Here is a 15,693-nt window from a genome sequence, read left to right on the forward strand (position 1 = left end):
AGCAGCACTGGTAATATTGGAGGAGTCAGGGTCGTCAACAGGGTAACGCGACAAGCTGTCAGCGTCTTGGTGCAGGCGGCCAGACTTGTACACCACGGAATATGAAAATTCTTGTAGCCTCAAAGCCCATCGACCAAGCCGGCCTGTAGGATCTCTTAGCGATGAGAGCCAGCAGAGAGCATGATGGTCAGTACTACGGAAAAAGGGCGACCGTAAAGGTAAGGACGGAACTTCACTACTGCCCAGACTACAGCAAGGCATTCTCGTTCCGTAATGGAATAGTTGCGCTCCGGTGGTGTGAGGAGGCGGCTCGCATAAGCAATAACGCGATCCTGGCCACGCTGACGCTGGGCTAAGACGGCACCTACGCCATGACCGCTGGCATCTGTACGCAATTCTGTAGGGGCATGAGGGTCGAAGTGGGCGAGAATGGGTGGTGAGGAGAGAAGAGTAACGAGACGAGAGAAGGCGGCGGCTTCTGCAGTACCCCACGAGAATTGTACGCTTTTCTTCAAAAGATTAGTGAGGGGTTTAGCAATTGCCGCGAAATCTTGAATAAAACGACGAAAGTACGAGCATAGCCCTACAGAACTTCGAACGTCGGCGGCTGTCTTCGGAACCGGAAAGTCTCGGACAGCGCGAGTTTTGTCAGGATCAGGCTGTACTCCGGAAGCGTCAACGAGGTGGCCCAGAACAGTAATTTGGCGGCGGCCGAAACGACATTTCGACGAGATAAGTTGCAGCTTCGCCTTTCGAAATACATCAAGTATAGCTGTGAGACGCTCAAAGTGAGTGTCGAACGTGGGTGAGAAGACGATGACGTCGTCGAGGTAGCAGAGACATGTGGACCATTTGAAACCTTGGAGCAAGGAGTCCATCATACGCTTAAAGGTGGCAGGGGCGTTGCATAATCCAAACGGCATTACTTTAAATTGGTATAGGCCATCAGGTGTGATGAACGCGGTTTTTTCTCTGTCCATATCGTCAACAGCAATCTGCCAGTATCCAGAACGAAGATCAATAGAACAGAAATAGCTGGAACCGTGGAGGCAGTCAAGGGCGTCGTCTATACGTGGGAGCGGGTAGACGTCCTTCTTAGTAATGTTGTTTAGATGACGGTAGTCTACACAGAAGCGCCACGTGCCATCCTTCTTCTTAACCAACACTACAGGTGACGCCCAGGGACTCGAAGAAGGTTCAATGATGTTTTTGTCTAGCATTTTGTTCACTTCGCTTTGAATAACTTGGCGTTCCGACGCAGAAACTCGGTATGGTCGTCGGTAAATAGGAGTAGCATCGCCAGTAAGAATCCGATGCTTGACCGTGAGCGTCTGGCCTAAAGGGCGATCGTCGAAGTCGAAAATATCTCTGTAGGCCGATAATACTCGATAAAGGTCTTCAGCCTGCGCAGAAGACAGTTCCGTCGCAACCATTATCTGTATCTTGAGATCGGCGGCCGAGACTGGCAGGAGAGGCTTGCTAAGCTCGCAAGAAGGATCGGTTGATAAATTTGCCACGTGATGGTCGCCGAGACAGTCAACGTTGGCAAGGCAAATACCTTGTGGTTGAATTTGCTTCGCCAATCCAAAGTTAAAGATAGGCATGAAAGTGCGCTTCGCAGTAATAGTAAGTATACTGTGAGGCACGGTAACGTCATACTGTAGTGGAATGTCGCGCAGAGGAGTGACGAGGTACTCGCCATCAGGGACTGGTGGGGAAGACAAGAGTTCAATATAGGCTATTGATTTTGGCGGCAGGCAAATAAAGCCAATGGGGCGTAGGCGGCACTGGGGTGCGTCAGAAGACTCTGCGAGAATCGGTAACTCAAGGCGAAAGGTACTGGCAGTGCAGTCAATAAGAGCAGAATGCGCGGAGAGAAAATCGAGGCCGAGAATGAGGTCGTGGGGGCAATGAGCAATCATGGTGAAGAGGACAGGAGTGTGGCGGCCGGCGATGCTAACACGTGCCGTACACATGCCGATGATAGGCACAGTACCGCCATCCGCAACGCGGACGACGCGTGTCGACGCTGGGGTGAGGAGCTTGTTCAGTCGTCGTCGGAAGGCAGCACTCATAATAGAAAGATGTGCCCCTGTGTCGATGAGTGCCGTGACAGGATATCCATCAGCGTCAACGTCAAGAAGGTTTTGGCTCGTGTTTAACGTGAGCAGAGGATTTGAGGGCAGTGTCGACAACACAGCTTCACCTCCAGAAGCTGCAGTGCCTAGTTTTCCGGCTGGGCCCAGAAAGCTCGACGTACCGACCACTCCGGAGTTCCGTGGCGAGGACGGGGATCGCTGACCTCCACCAGAATGTTACGTGTAGAAAGACACAGACAAAAGAGGCTATTTACAGACTATTTACACTAGACTGGAGCCAGAGCGCCAGGCCGACATTCACTCGCGCCAAGGGCACAGACCCACTTCGTCGTCGTTCTCACGGCGGCTCGTCTCTCGGGTATCTACCGATAATATCGTAATAATATCATTAACTCGCGTTTGTTCCCTCACCCATTCTGCTCTTTTCTTATCCCTTAACGTTACACCTATCATTCTTCTTTCCATAGCTCGTTGTGTCGTCCTCAATTTAAGTAGAACCCTTTTCGTAAGCCTCCAGGTTTCTGCCCCGTACGTGAGTACTGGTAAGACACAGCTGTTATAAACTTTTCTCTTGAGGGATAATGGCAAGCTGCTGTTCATGATTTGAGAATGCCTGCCAAACGCACCCCAGCCCATTCTTATTCTTCTGATTATTTCAGTCTCATGATCCGGATCCGCAGTCACTACCTGTCCTAAGTAGATGTATTCCCTTACCACTTCCAGTGCCTCACTACCTATTGTAAACTGCTGCTCCCTTCCGAGACTGTTAAACATTACTTTAGTTTTCTGCAGATTAATTTTTAGACCCACCCTTCGGCTTTGCCTCTCCAGGTCAGTGAGCATGCATTGCAGTTGGTCCCCTGAGTTACTAAGCAAGGCAATATGATCAGCGAATCGCAAGTTACTAAGGTTTTCTCCATTAACTCTTATCCACAATTCTTCCCAATCCAGGTCTCTGAATACCTCCTGTAAACCGTTATCATGTAAGGTTTACCCACGCAATGTGACAGCTCTACAAGCAGACTCTCCATATCACTAGTTTTCCTAGTCATCATCTTCGCATGGACGACCTGCGGATTCTTGCTTCCGACATCGTCAGTCGGCCTGTAGACAACGTCGTCCAAGTTTCGCAGACACCGGCCGTTGTACCGGTCGACATCGTAGTTGATGTAACACAACCTCATTTGCGTAAGGGGGCATTTTTGCACGGCCTGTTCAGGTGTGATAAGGCGGCTTTCGTTCATGCGGGCATCGTCGTCCGTCATCTCGGTGTCATTTGGGAGTTGGGTTAGAAATATTGAGATCACGACGGCCTGCTCGCGCACGACGGTGACGAGAGATTGGTACTGCAGCCTCTTCCGAGGGTGGTTGATGATCAGTTCGCAGATTTAGCGGGCGCTCTGAAGATACATCTCCCTGGCCAGGATGGGCGGTAGATGGTGCAGGTCTCCACGCAGATAAACGTCGATTTTTCCGAAGGGCTGGTCGAGCTGTTGCGGAATTCGGCAGAGCTGGTTGTCCATCTTCTCCACCACCTCCGAATTCATCATTCTGACTTCGTTGACAAAGACAGACCTGACGAATTCAAAGGCACCGCGATACGTGTTGAGGTCACTGTGGCCCGTAAGCCCGTGTAATCCTTATTGATCGATATCTTTAGTTCCGAGTGCACTGCGGTGCCTGCGGACGGAGTCGTCTTCTTCGTCCATCGAGTTCCCTCATTTTAACACATCATCGGTTCTAGAGCACTATGTCCACAGATATTCTGAAATTTATTCATTATCACTTGGAATAGTCCGCCAATTTCTTGGCCAATCCCCTATTTTTGGTAGGAGCCACATACTCGACAGGAAACAAGTGCAGCCACTTGCCGCAATGAGCCGTTGGCAGTGGTACCACACTTGGTTTTTAACCCTGTTCCCTCCGCACTAACTAAGTTGCACACATTCAGTGCTCCACGTCATCGTCAAAGTGTTTCGCCGGGCAGCGGAACCTACGCAGTCCCGCGTCAGCAGTTTTCCAACCAAGTAATATGAACGAGTAGCGACATCTTGCGGTAAAACATCAAAACACTGAAATTTTCAAGCGCAGCAAGCTAAACACAAAAGAAAATTGACTCGCCGTTCCGGCCCTGCGAAAGTGGATGTTCACCGAAGCTTTTGCAAAACCACCGCTACAACTGCTGAGGGGCGTATGCAATGCTTTATTATGTTATCCCGTAAGGCAGAGGCTACGAGCAGTCATCAAAGTGAAGCCAACAGTGCATACATTCATTGAATGTTGTTCGCTTCACTTCGCTGAGGGCTTCTTGCCTCTGCCTTACGGGAGGATGAGCCATTGCATTGTTCGCTTGCTTACGGGGGTGTGAGCCATTGCTGACTGCGATATGAACTACTGCATTTTTGATTGCTTACGGGGGCATCAGCCATTACTGATGATCATAGATGCTTGTTTTGAGCTTGTTCTTTAGTGAAACATGCGCTGTTCTGTGCGTTGTATGCGTGATTCCAATGAATGTATGCAATGTTCACTTTACTTTGATGAGTGCCTGTAACATCTGCACTACAAGGTGGGTGAACCATCGCATTTTTTCTTGCTTAGGGGAGTATGGTATGGTATGAAGAACTTTATTCGGTCCTGAAGGTCAACCATAGGTTGACGCGGGCCGCTCCCACGTTGGGACTGTCAGGCCGAGCCCTTCAGCCACATCGCGGGCCTTCTGGACTGCCCGTAATTGGTCAGAGAGTGATTCACTGTGTAGCATTTGCCGCCACCATTCTTGTTCCTTGTCACAGTCTGTGAAGACCGCGGGGCACTGTCAAAGCATGTGGTCAAGAGTAATGATGCCATTGCACTCATTACAGTTGGTTGAGTTTCCCTCTCCGGATAGATCCTGTTAATAAAATCGGGACTTGGGTATGTTCTTGACTGTAGCAAAGGTAATGTGACCGCTTGGGCTCTGCAAAGCTTACCGTGTGGCAATGGGTATTCCCTTCTGCTTAAATAATAATGCTTCGTGATTTCGTTATACGTTAATAATCGATCCCCGTGTTCCCCGGGTGAAGTGTAAGTTGCTCGGTCTTGAAGAGCGCGGCTAGAAAGTCCTCGAGCTGCTTCATCTGCCACCTCATTGAGGTTTCTCCGCGCTCCGTCCACCACACCCAGATGTGCAGGAAACCATCGGATTTCCATCCTCTCACTGTTGATATTCTCTAGTAATCTTGTTGCTATCCGTGTCACATATCCGTTGGTAAAGTTGCGTATGGCTGTTCTAGAGTCGCTGTAAATATGTGTCCACCGATTAGCCCGGATGGCTAAGGTGATTGCTACTTGTTCTGCTACTGTTGGGTCCTAGGTATACATATTGACACGTGTACTTATCTTTATCGGGCGACCACGTTTCGCCGCCTAACAAACGTAATCGCACAGCGCGGGACGCGCCTGCATGTATCCGAAGTTTCTGGAAAGTTATCGATGCTTCTACCCGGCTGTCTGTTGTCGCCGAACCTTGTGTTATCTGATTTCATCGCGTGACGCGAATGGTGTAGAACTTTGTGGCAGGCACGCGGGTCCGAACGATTAGTCTAGAACATTCGACGACTGCTCTATAAAAGCCGACGCGTTTGATCCGCTGATCAGGCTTTCGACGATCGCCGAGCGTGTTCGCCGCTATCGTTGTGCTATAAGTGTAGCCTGTTTTGTGGGCACAGGTTCGCCCGATAAAAGTTAGTTTTGTCATTCACAGTATTGCTACTGTGTTATTCAACGTCACCACCACGTGACATCTGGTGGAAGTGCTTTACGTTCATGTACCGGACGCCCCCGACAAGCCGTAATTCAAGCCCCGACCGCAAAGACAACACCAGCGCCGTCCCGGAACATCGAGCAAGCCGCCGTCTTCAACAGCTGCCCCCGGAGCACGGACTTCTACCTGAGACCAAGAAGATTGTGTCCAAGGCAACTCCAATAGCAGCCCCAGCGTCCCCCATCGTGCTGCAGCAGCCCAGGGAACCACCGACGTTCCGCGGTTCCACATTTGAGGACCCGGAAAGCTGGCTGGAAACGTATGAGAGGGTCGCTACGTTTAACAGCTGGGCAAGCGACGACAAGCTGCGACATGTTTATTTCGCATTGGAGGACGCCGCCAGGACGTGGTTCGAGAATCGAGAAGCCACCTTCACGACGTGGGACCTGTTCCGAAGCGGCTTTCTGCAAACATTTACAAGCGTCGTGCGAAAAGAGCGAGCCCAAGCTCTACTGGAGACCAGAGCGCAGCTGCCCAATGAGACGATCGCGATCTTCACTGAGGAAATGAACCGTCTGTTCCGCCACGCCGACCCGGAAATGTCCGAGGAGAAGAAAGTCCGCCTGCTGATGCATGGTGTAAAGGAGGAACTTTTCGGCGCAATGATACGAAGCCCACCGACGACCGTAGAAGAGTTCCTTCGCGAGGCCACCAGCATTGAGAAGACACTCGAAATGCGGAACCGGCAATTCAACAGCCACACGAGCTCGACAAACTACGCCAGAGTTCAGTCACTGGCCACCGACGACCTACGCGAGACTATCCAAGCTGTCGTGCGGGAGGAGCTACAGAAGCTGTTCCCACCATCACAGCCTCAAGTGTCTTCGATTGCCGACGCCGTACGTGAGCAGCTCCAACAACAACTCGGAGTAGCCCCTGAATCGCCGCAGCCTCAGCCGCAAGCGATGACCTACGCCGCCGTCGCCCGCCGTCAGGGTCCCCCTCCACGACCGCGCCAGGGCCCCGTAACGCCGCAATTCCGTCGACCACCACCACCGCCGCCAGCACGCCCACCCGTCGCCCAGCGCAGCTACCCGAGGAAGACAGACGTTTGGCGCGCTCCTGACCACCGCCCGCTCTGCTATCACTGCGGAGAAGCCGGCCATGTGTATCACCGATGCCCATACCGCGACTTGGGACTGAGAGGTTTCGCCGTCAACGCGCCGCGTCCACAGCTTGGAGAGCGCCCACGTGACATCGCCGACTACCTCGCCGCTACTCAGTGGAGCTCTCGACGACCATCGCGTTCGCCATCACCAGGCCGCTACCTGTCACCGCAGCGCCAACCATACACTCGCCCAGCTCGGGGCCGGTCAGCGAGCCCGTATCCGGAAAACTAAAAGCAGCAACCGATGGAGGTGCGGTTGCTGTTCGTCGAACTGACGAAGATCCACCGCCGCCGACGAAGACGCCGAAGAAACTACCTCGACGACATAACGACACGCCGCCGTCCCGACGAAGTCTGGAAGCAAAGAATACGACGACGAAAGACGACCTGACGACGCGACGTTCCAGCTTCAGTTCAACACGACGCAGCCGTGATCCGACACCAAGACCTAACTGCAACGCCAGACAAAGAACCACCGACCTCGACGTGCTTCTCGACGGCCACGCAGTCACTGCCTTAGTCGACACAGGGGCCGATTACTCCGTTGTGAGTGGACACATCGCCACCCAGTTGAAGAAGGTTAAGACTGCATGGGAAGGTCCCCAAATTCGGACCGCTGGAGAACACCTCATTACGCCGACTGGAATCTGCACGGCAAGAATTACCGTTCATCACCGGACTTACCCTGCCACCTTCGTTATCCTCCAACAGTGTTCGCGAGACGTCATTCTCGGCATGGACTTCCTGAACCAACACGGCGAAATCATTGACCTGAAGTCGAAGTCCATAACGCTGTCAGAAGATCGAGCGATACCGCCGGAGAGCTCTAGTAGTCACCATTCCTTAAGTGTGCTCGAAAGTCAAGTCAGCATCCCGCCTCGCTCCAGCATTGTCATATCCGTAGGCACCAAAATGCCTGCCGACGTAGAAGGCGTCATCGAAGGTGACCAACGTCTACTGCTAGACCGTGAAATTTGCGTCGCAAGAGGGATCGCTCGACTGCATGGAGGGAAAACAGAAGTGTTGCTGACAAACTTCAGCCAGGAGTTCAAGCACATCAACAAGGGCACGACGATCGCGTACATCGATGATATTCTGGAAACCAGTAATGCGTTTGTCCTCTCGGATTCCGCCGCATCTACCCCGACGACCACGGTTCCCGAACCAGACTACGACATTAATCCAAGTCTCCCTGTGATTAAGCAACATCAGCTCAGAAGTCTGCTCCAACGATACAAAGGCTGCTTTTCGACGTCATCCAGGATTCGACAAACACCAGTCGCCAAGCATCGCATAATAACCGAGGAGAGCGCTCAACCACTCCGCCAGAGCCCTTACCGAGTTTCGCCGCGAAAACGTGAAGCTATAAGACAACAAGTCGACGAAATGCGACGCGACGACATCATCCAGCCGTCGAAAAGCCCGTGGGCATCCCCTGTTGTCTTGGTGAAGAAAAAGGACGGCACCTTACGTTTCTGCGTCGATTATCGTCGACTGAACAAAATCACAAAGAAGGATGTATACCCCCTACCACGGATAGACGACGCATTAGATCGGCTCTGCAACGCAAAATACTTCTCGTCGATGGATCTCAAGTCTGGCTACTGGCAAATAGAAGTCGACGAGAGAGATCGCGAAAAGACTGCCTTCATCACGCCAGACGGCCTCTGCGAGTTCAAGGTCATGCCATTCGGACTCTGCTCGGCGCCTGCAACATTCCAGCGCGTCATGGACACGGTGTTAGCAGGATTGAAGTGGCAGACCTGTCTTGTTTACTTGGATGACGTCGTCGTCTTCGCCAAAAATTTCGACGATCGCCTTAGGCGGCTTGCGACAGTACTAGAGGTCATCAAGTCATCAGGGCTCACTCTGAAGCCAGAAAAGTGCCGCTTCGCTTACGATGAGCTTCTGTTCCTAGGCCACGTCATCAGCAAGTCTGGAGTTCGCCCCGACCCGCAGAAGACAGCTGCCATTGCAAAGTTCCCGCTGCCCATCGACAAGAAGGCAGTACGTAGATTTCTTGGCATGTGTGCCTACTACAGGCGATTTGTCAAGGACTTTTCACGTATCGCTGAGCCGCTCACACAGGTAACTAAATGTGACGTCGAGTTCAAGTGGGAAACGCCGCAGGCCGACGCATTTCAAGAACTCAAACGACGCATGCAGTCGCCGCCCGTACTTGCGCACTTCGACGAGCACGCCGATACCGAAATCCACACTGACGCCAGTAGCCTAGGCCTCGGTGCCGTGCTAGTCCAGGGAAAAGATGGTCATGAACACGTGATAGCTTACGCTAGCCGGTCGTTATCAAAAGCGGAAGGCAATTATTCTACAACCGAAAAGGAATGCCTCGCCATCGTTTGGGCTACAGCGAAATTTCGCCCTTACCTATATGGCAGGCCATTCAATGTCGTCAGCGACCATCACGCTTTGTGTTGGCTAGCAAATTTAAAAGATCCTTCAGGACGGCTGGCGTGGTGGAGCCTAAGACTGCAAGAATATGATATCACTGTAACCTATAAGTCCGGACGAAAACACTCTGATGCCGATTGCCTATCACGCGCCCCCATTGACTCGCCGCCGCAAGATGACGAAGATGACGACGCCTTCCTAGGCATTTTAAGCGCAGAAGACTTCGCTGAACAGCAGCGAGCAGACCCGCAGTTGAAAAACCTCATCGAGTATTTGAAAGGGCACACCGACGTTGTCCCTAGGGCATTTAAGCGAGGATTATCTTCGTTCTCGCTTCAGGACAACCTACTCGTAAAGAAGAACTTCTCACCAGTGCGCGCCAACTACCTTCTTGTTGTCCCGTCAGGACTGCGTCCAGAAGTATTGCACGCCCTACACGACGATCCAACCGCTGGGCACCTTGGATTCTCTCGGACGCTGTCGAGGATACAGGAAAGGTATTATTGGCCGCTCACCCGCCGTGGTTGCTCAGTGGCTATGGTGTTAGACTGCTGAGCACGAGGTCGCGGGATCGAATCCCGGCCACGGCGGCCGCATTTCGATGGGGGCGAAATGCGAAAACACCCGTGTACTTAGATTTAGGTGCACGTTAAAGAACCCCAGGTGGTCAAAATTTCCGGAGTCCCCCACTACGGCGTGCCTCATAATCAGAAAGTGGTTTTGGCACGTAAAACCCCATATATTATTATTGGCCGCGCCTGACCACCGACGTCGCCCGTTATGTCAGAACATGCCGGGACTGTCAGTGACGCAAGACACCACCGACAAGACCAGCCGGATTACTACAGCCAATCGAGCCTCCTTGCCGACCATTCCAGCAGATCGGGATGGACTTGTTGGGACCCTTTCCGACGTCAGCAACCGGAAATAAGTGGATCGTCGTGGCGACGGACTACCTCACCCGCTTCGCTGAAACTAAAGCACTGCCAAAAGGTAGCGCCGCCGAAGTAGCGAAATTCTTTGTCGAAAACATCCTGCTGCGACATGGCGCCCCAGAAGTCCTCATCACCGACAGAGGAACGGCCTTTACAGCGGAGCTCACCCAGGCCATTCTGCAATACAGTCAGACAAGGCACAGGAGGACAACTGCCTACCACCCACAGACGAATGGTCTTACGGAGCGGCTGAATAAGACCCTCGCCGACATGCTAGCAATGTACGTCGACGTCGAACACAAGACCTGGGATGCCGTCCTGCCGTACGTAACATTCGCTTACAACACGGCGGTGCAAGAAACAACACAGATCACGCCGTTTAAGCTGGTTTACGGCAGGAACCCGACAACGACTCTCGACGCCATGCTGCCGCACGTCACTGACGAGGAAGATCTTGACGTCGCTACCTATCTCCAGCGCGCCGAAGAAGCCCGACAGCTCGCCCGCCTACGGATCAAGACCCAGCAGCGTACCGACAGCCGACACTACAATCTCTGACGACGCTTCGTCGAGTACCAGCCCGGCGACCGTGTTTGGGTTTGGACACCGTTACGCCGACGAGGACTGAGTGAGAAACTATTACGCCGCTATTTCGGACCCTACAAGGTCATTCGACGTATTGACGCACTGGATTATGAGGTCGTGCCAGACGGAATTTCGCTTTCACAGCGGCGCCGCACACGATCTGAAGTGGTCCACGTGGTGCGTCTGAAACCCTTTTACGGACGCTGACGAACTTGCTTATTTTTGTTTTCTTTGCTACAGGTGTTTTTCTTTATTGCTTTCATTTGTATGCAGCATCGGGTCGATGCTTTTTAAGAGGGGGGTATTGACACGTGTACTTATCTTTATCGGGCGACCACGTTTCGCCGCCTAACAAACGTAATCGCACAGCGCGGGACGCGCCTGCATGTATCCGAAGTTTCTGGAAAGTTATCGATGCTTCTACCCGGCTGTCTGTTGTCGCCGAACCTTGTGTTATCTGATTTCATCGCGTGACGCGAATGGTGTAGAACTTTGTGGCAGGCACGCGGGTCCGAACGATTAGTCTAGAACATTCGACGACTGCTCTATAAAAGCCGACGCGCTTGATCCGCTGATCAGATTTTCGACGATCGCCGAGCGTGTTCGCCGCTATCGTTGTGCTATAAGTGTAGCCTGTTTTGTGGGCACAGGTTCGCCCAATAAAAGTTAGTTTTGTCATTCACAGTATTGCTACTGTGTTATTTAACGTCACCACCACGTGACAATATATAGACGGTGATGGCATCCCGTATGTTATCTTGAGTGTCTACAACAACGGAGATATACGCATCCTTATTTTTAACCCAGGCAGCGTCAACGAACACCGCCTGCTGCTTATGCTGATCTATATTTTGAAGGAGTACATTCGTCCTTGCCTTCCGTCTCTCCAGGTTACGTGTCGGGTGCACGTTCCTAGGGAACGGGGTCGTCTTTATTGTTTCTCGTAGTCCCGCTTGCAATTGTGTTAATAATTCTCCTTCGTTGGTGTGGTCGTTAATTTCTACGCCAATTTATTCAAGTAGCGCCGTCCCAGGTCGTGTCCCCATTATTCTCTGCTGGTGGGCCACCTGTTGAGCCTCAGCTATCTCTTCTAGTGTGTTATGCCGCCCTAGGCGCAATAAGCTATCATTGGCCGTGCGGGTGGGAAGTCCTAGTGTAGTCTTTATAAGTCGTCTGATTAAAGCGTTTAGCTTGTTCTCATCAGTCTGTGTCCATTGTAGCATGCCTGCCACGTACGAGAAGTGGCAAAAGGCGAATGCATGTACCAATCTTATGGCACTGTCTTCTCCTAGCCCCTTATGCTTGTTGGTAACTCTACGCAGAAGCCTAATGACTTCTTCTGACTTGTTAGAGATATGTTTTATCATCCTGCAATTAGATCCATTCGCTTGCAGGAGAAGTCCTAGCACTCTAATAGTCTCCACCTGCCGGATTGGTTCTCCATTCTTAGCGTATATGTCAATGCGGGGTTCTTCCTCTGGGATATATCCGTTCGGCTTGCGCCCACGCTTACTGCTCCGTAGTACCAATAGTTCTGATTTTTTAGCAGAGCAGTTCAGTCCCATGCCCTCAAGTGTTGTTTCCACCACATAAATGCTTTCTTGTAGTTTGGTCTTTGTCCCATATTACCTTCGCCACTTCATATTGTTACATCATCTGCATATATTGCAAAGTGGATACCCTCAATCTGCACGAGACCTCGAGCCACTTTTGACATTGCCAAATTAAATAACATGGGAGATTGGACAGACCCTTGTGGTGTCCCACAATTCCCAAGTTCCAGGGTTGTCGATTGGGCTTCGCCTAACCTGAGACAAGCAGAACGGCCACCGAGAAAGGCTTTGACTATATTGTGCAATCGCTTACCCAATCCCATCTCTGAGAGGATATCCAATATGGCCCTGTGCTTGATGTGATCAAAGGCCTTTTCTAAATTTAGGCCTAGAAGAGCTCTCGTATGTAGCGGGCTAGCAAGAATACGGTGATGTTTGATTAAAAGCATTGCATCTTGAGTCGAAAGGCCAGGACGGAAACCGATCAGGTTATGCGGAAGAACATTTCTGTTTTCTACATACTTTGTCAGATTATTCAGTATGACAGGCTCTATGGTTCTGCCCAGACATGACGTTAACGATATGGGTATTAGGTTATCTAGATTGAGTTGCTTGTATGGTTTGGGAATAAGAATTATGTTAGCAATTCTCCATTCCTTCGGATAATCACCGTTTTTCCAGAGTTCATTGAAATAATCTGTTAAATATTTTATAGAATCATCGTACAAATTTCTCAAAAGCCTATTGGAAATGCCATCAGGACCAGCAGCAGATCTACTGTTGAGGTCGTACAGGGCTGCGCGAACTTCGTTTTCTGTGAAGTCTTGACCCATAGGCTCACAGTCTTCCCCTGTATTTTCAGGCTGGTCTGTACTCTCATTGCTATCCTTAAGTGGTAAATACTTAGTTGCGAGCCGATCCAGAATCGCCTCCTCCGTTGTGTCCTGACTCTCGCGATGGACGAGTCGTGCTACTGCTGTTCTCCTATTAGATTTTGTGTCGTTCTCATGAAGCAAATGTCTAAGTAAGTTCCAATTTCCACCACGTCTGATTCGACCATCTATGGAATTACAAAGCTCTTCCCATTGTTGTTTCTGTAAATTTTTGGAGTGTTCTTCAATCTCCCTATTCAACAATGCTATGCGCTTCCTGAGTCTCCTGCTCTGCCGTTGCGTTTTTCATCTTTTTAACTTAGATTGTTTGGCTTCAATCAAGTGCACCAGCCTACTGCACATGATTTCAGTATCCTCCTCTGTGGTAATATCCTTCGTTGCCGCCTTTACATCTTCCCTAGGCTGAGTGGTCCAAGTTTGGAGTGTTTTCTTTTGTGCTGCCTCTGTCTCAGCTCTGCTTTTCCTTGCTTTTCGAAAAAGATCCCAGTCAATGTAGTATGAGCCTTTTGTGATTATGATAATTTTTCTTCACGGACTGGCTCGAAAAATGCCGACGACCGAGAGGCTAACACCTGGGCTATAAAATAACGCGTTTTTCTCTTGACTTATTTTACACCGCCCTACCCTAAAGCCGTATATACTAAATGTACTGCCAATCAAAAAAGTTTACGGAACGCGGCATCTCAAAAAACGTTCACTCCCCGAGCAGCCTCTAACAGTAGCAAGAAAAAACTGTATACAAGAATGTTTCTAGCATTTTCTAATCGAGGCCCGAAATACAAACACCAAGCTGCGTTGTTAGGCTGCGCAGATATTCAGATTTCTCTGATATTTAATGATGCGTAATATGTTTAGGTTAACGGTACCTTGTAATGACATTACACAACTCCTCGCTCCCCGCAAAAGGTTGAGCTGAAGTGTCATTGGTATACTAGTAGGACGTGGCAAGAAAATTTCTATGAATTTGTCGGTTTAAGAAAGCTTTCGGTGTTCTATTGTACTACTGTCTTCAAGCTTCCCTCAAATTCTCGTATCTAAAAACGCGTGTTGCCACTTTCCGCCAGCGTAATAAAGCTTTTAGGGTGCTTGCAGTGGGCAAGCATCTTGAAACACGTTCTTAAATGAAGAATAAAAAAGCCCATTGGGTCTTTACGAAACACTTCAACAGCACCTGCGTACGGGCTAGATGGTGCATTGCAGATCGACGGAAAATAAGCGCACTGGAAAACCCACACAAATGTGTCTGTCTTTCTGTGTCATTCTCGGCTGTTGTGTGTGTTTTCCAGTGCGCTTATTTTCCTTCGATGTGAAACACTTCAACTGGCACCTATGGAAAAATGCACCTGTGTATACACAATGTCTTCTATTGGGTTAGGATTAGTTGTATGGAGCGAGATATGCATGTTCTTGCATTTAGTTGGACTCAACTTAACTGGGCAATCGCACCACCAAGACTGGTGCTATCAAAATAATTATGTAGTATTGCATTGCGGGAGGAGCCAGCAATAGATTAATAAACAACATGGTCGTGAGCAAATAGTTTGTAAGTGCCCTTATTTTCATAGGAAGGCTGTTATCGTACGTTGTTGTATCGTACGTTATCGTAGTTTTTCCCGCTGAAGTAATCAAATGAAGAACACATAAAACATTATTCAAGAAAAACAAGTTGAATCTCGTCGCAAGATTTCTAATGCCATTTCTTCTTGTTTTGTTGCGTCCCGTCTTTTTTTTTCTTTATTTTTCAGGTTCCAGAGAGATTTCTGAAGTTGACGACGTTGTATCCGCAGAGCAGGGAATGGATTCAGAGAAAAGTGAAATGCGATTGCGAACAACTACGCAGCCAACATGGCTGCCACGGTTCCGTGGAATACCCAGCCCCGAAGAAATAGCGGAAACATACCGACGGATGAAAGAAGGACTGCGTGACGCCTACGAATCATTTCGCAAGCGGATTGGGGCCATATTTCAGTAAAGCAATTTTACGCTGCTTGCGGCCAATAAACGCATTTTCAAACATATCGCTGTTTTGAGTCAACCACCTTTAGACCAGCTAATATTACGCTCTCAATTGATGTATGCATGAACTGAAAAGTAGCATTTGTTTATTACGTCTATTTATAACGTTTTCACGTCTAAAGCCCCCACTAGGTGGCACTAGAGAAATGGCGCGCTTATAGACGTCTTTTTCAACATCCAGGAGGCGCAGCGCTGTTATGCGCTCCGCATCCACCTTTCCATTATTGCAGTAAAAATAAAAGAAAGTCATGTAGCCACCCTATAATGGTGATGGCTGATCTTTTTCG

The 15,693-nt window shown here is 50.1% G+C and overlaps 1 long non-coding RNA gene across 1 annotated transcript in view; it reads left to right on the plus strand.

Moving 5' to 3' along the window:
* The window catches only part of LOC129382676 (uncharacterized), a 32,204-nt gene extending 16,796 nt beyond the window's left edge, over positions 1–15,408 (plus strand). Inside the window, exon 2 of the long non-coding RNA XR_008610713.1 lies at positions 15,136–15,408. This is a non-coding gene — a long non-coding RNA (uncharacterized lncRNA). The remainder of the gene's footprint in view (positions 1–15,135) is intronic.
* Positions 15,409–15,693: the final 285 nt, after the last annotated feature.

The sequence above is a fragment of the Dermacentor andersoni genome, chromosome 6, assembly GCF_023375885.2.
Source record: "Dermacentor andersoni chromosome 6, qqDerAnde1_hic_scaffold, whole genome shotgun sequence".
Classification (NCBI taxonomy): Eukaryota; Metazoa; Arthropoda; class Arachnida; order Ixodida; family Ixodidae; genus Dermacentor; species Dermacentor andersoni.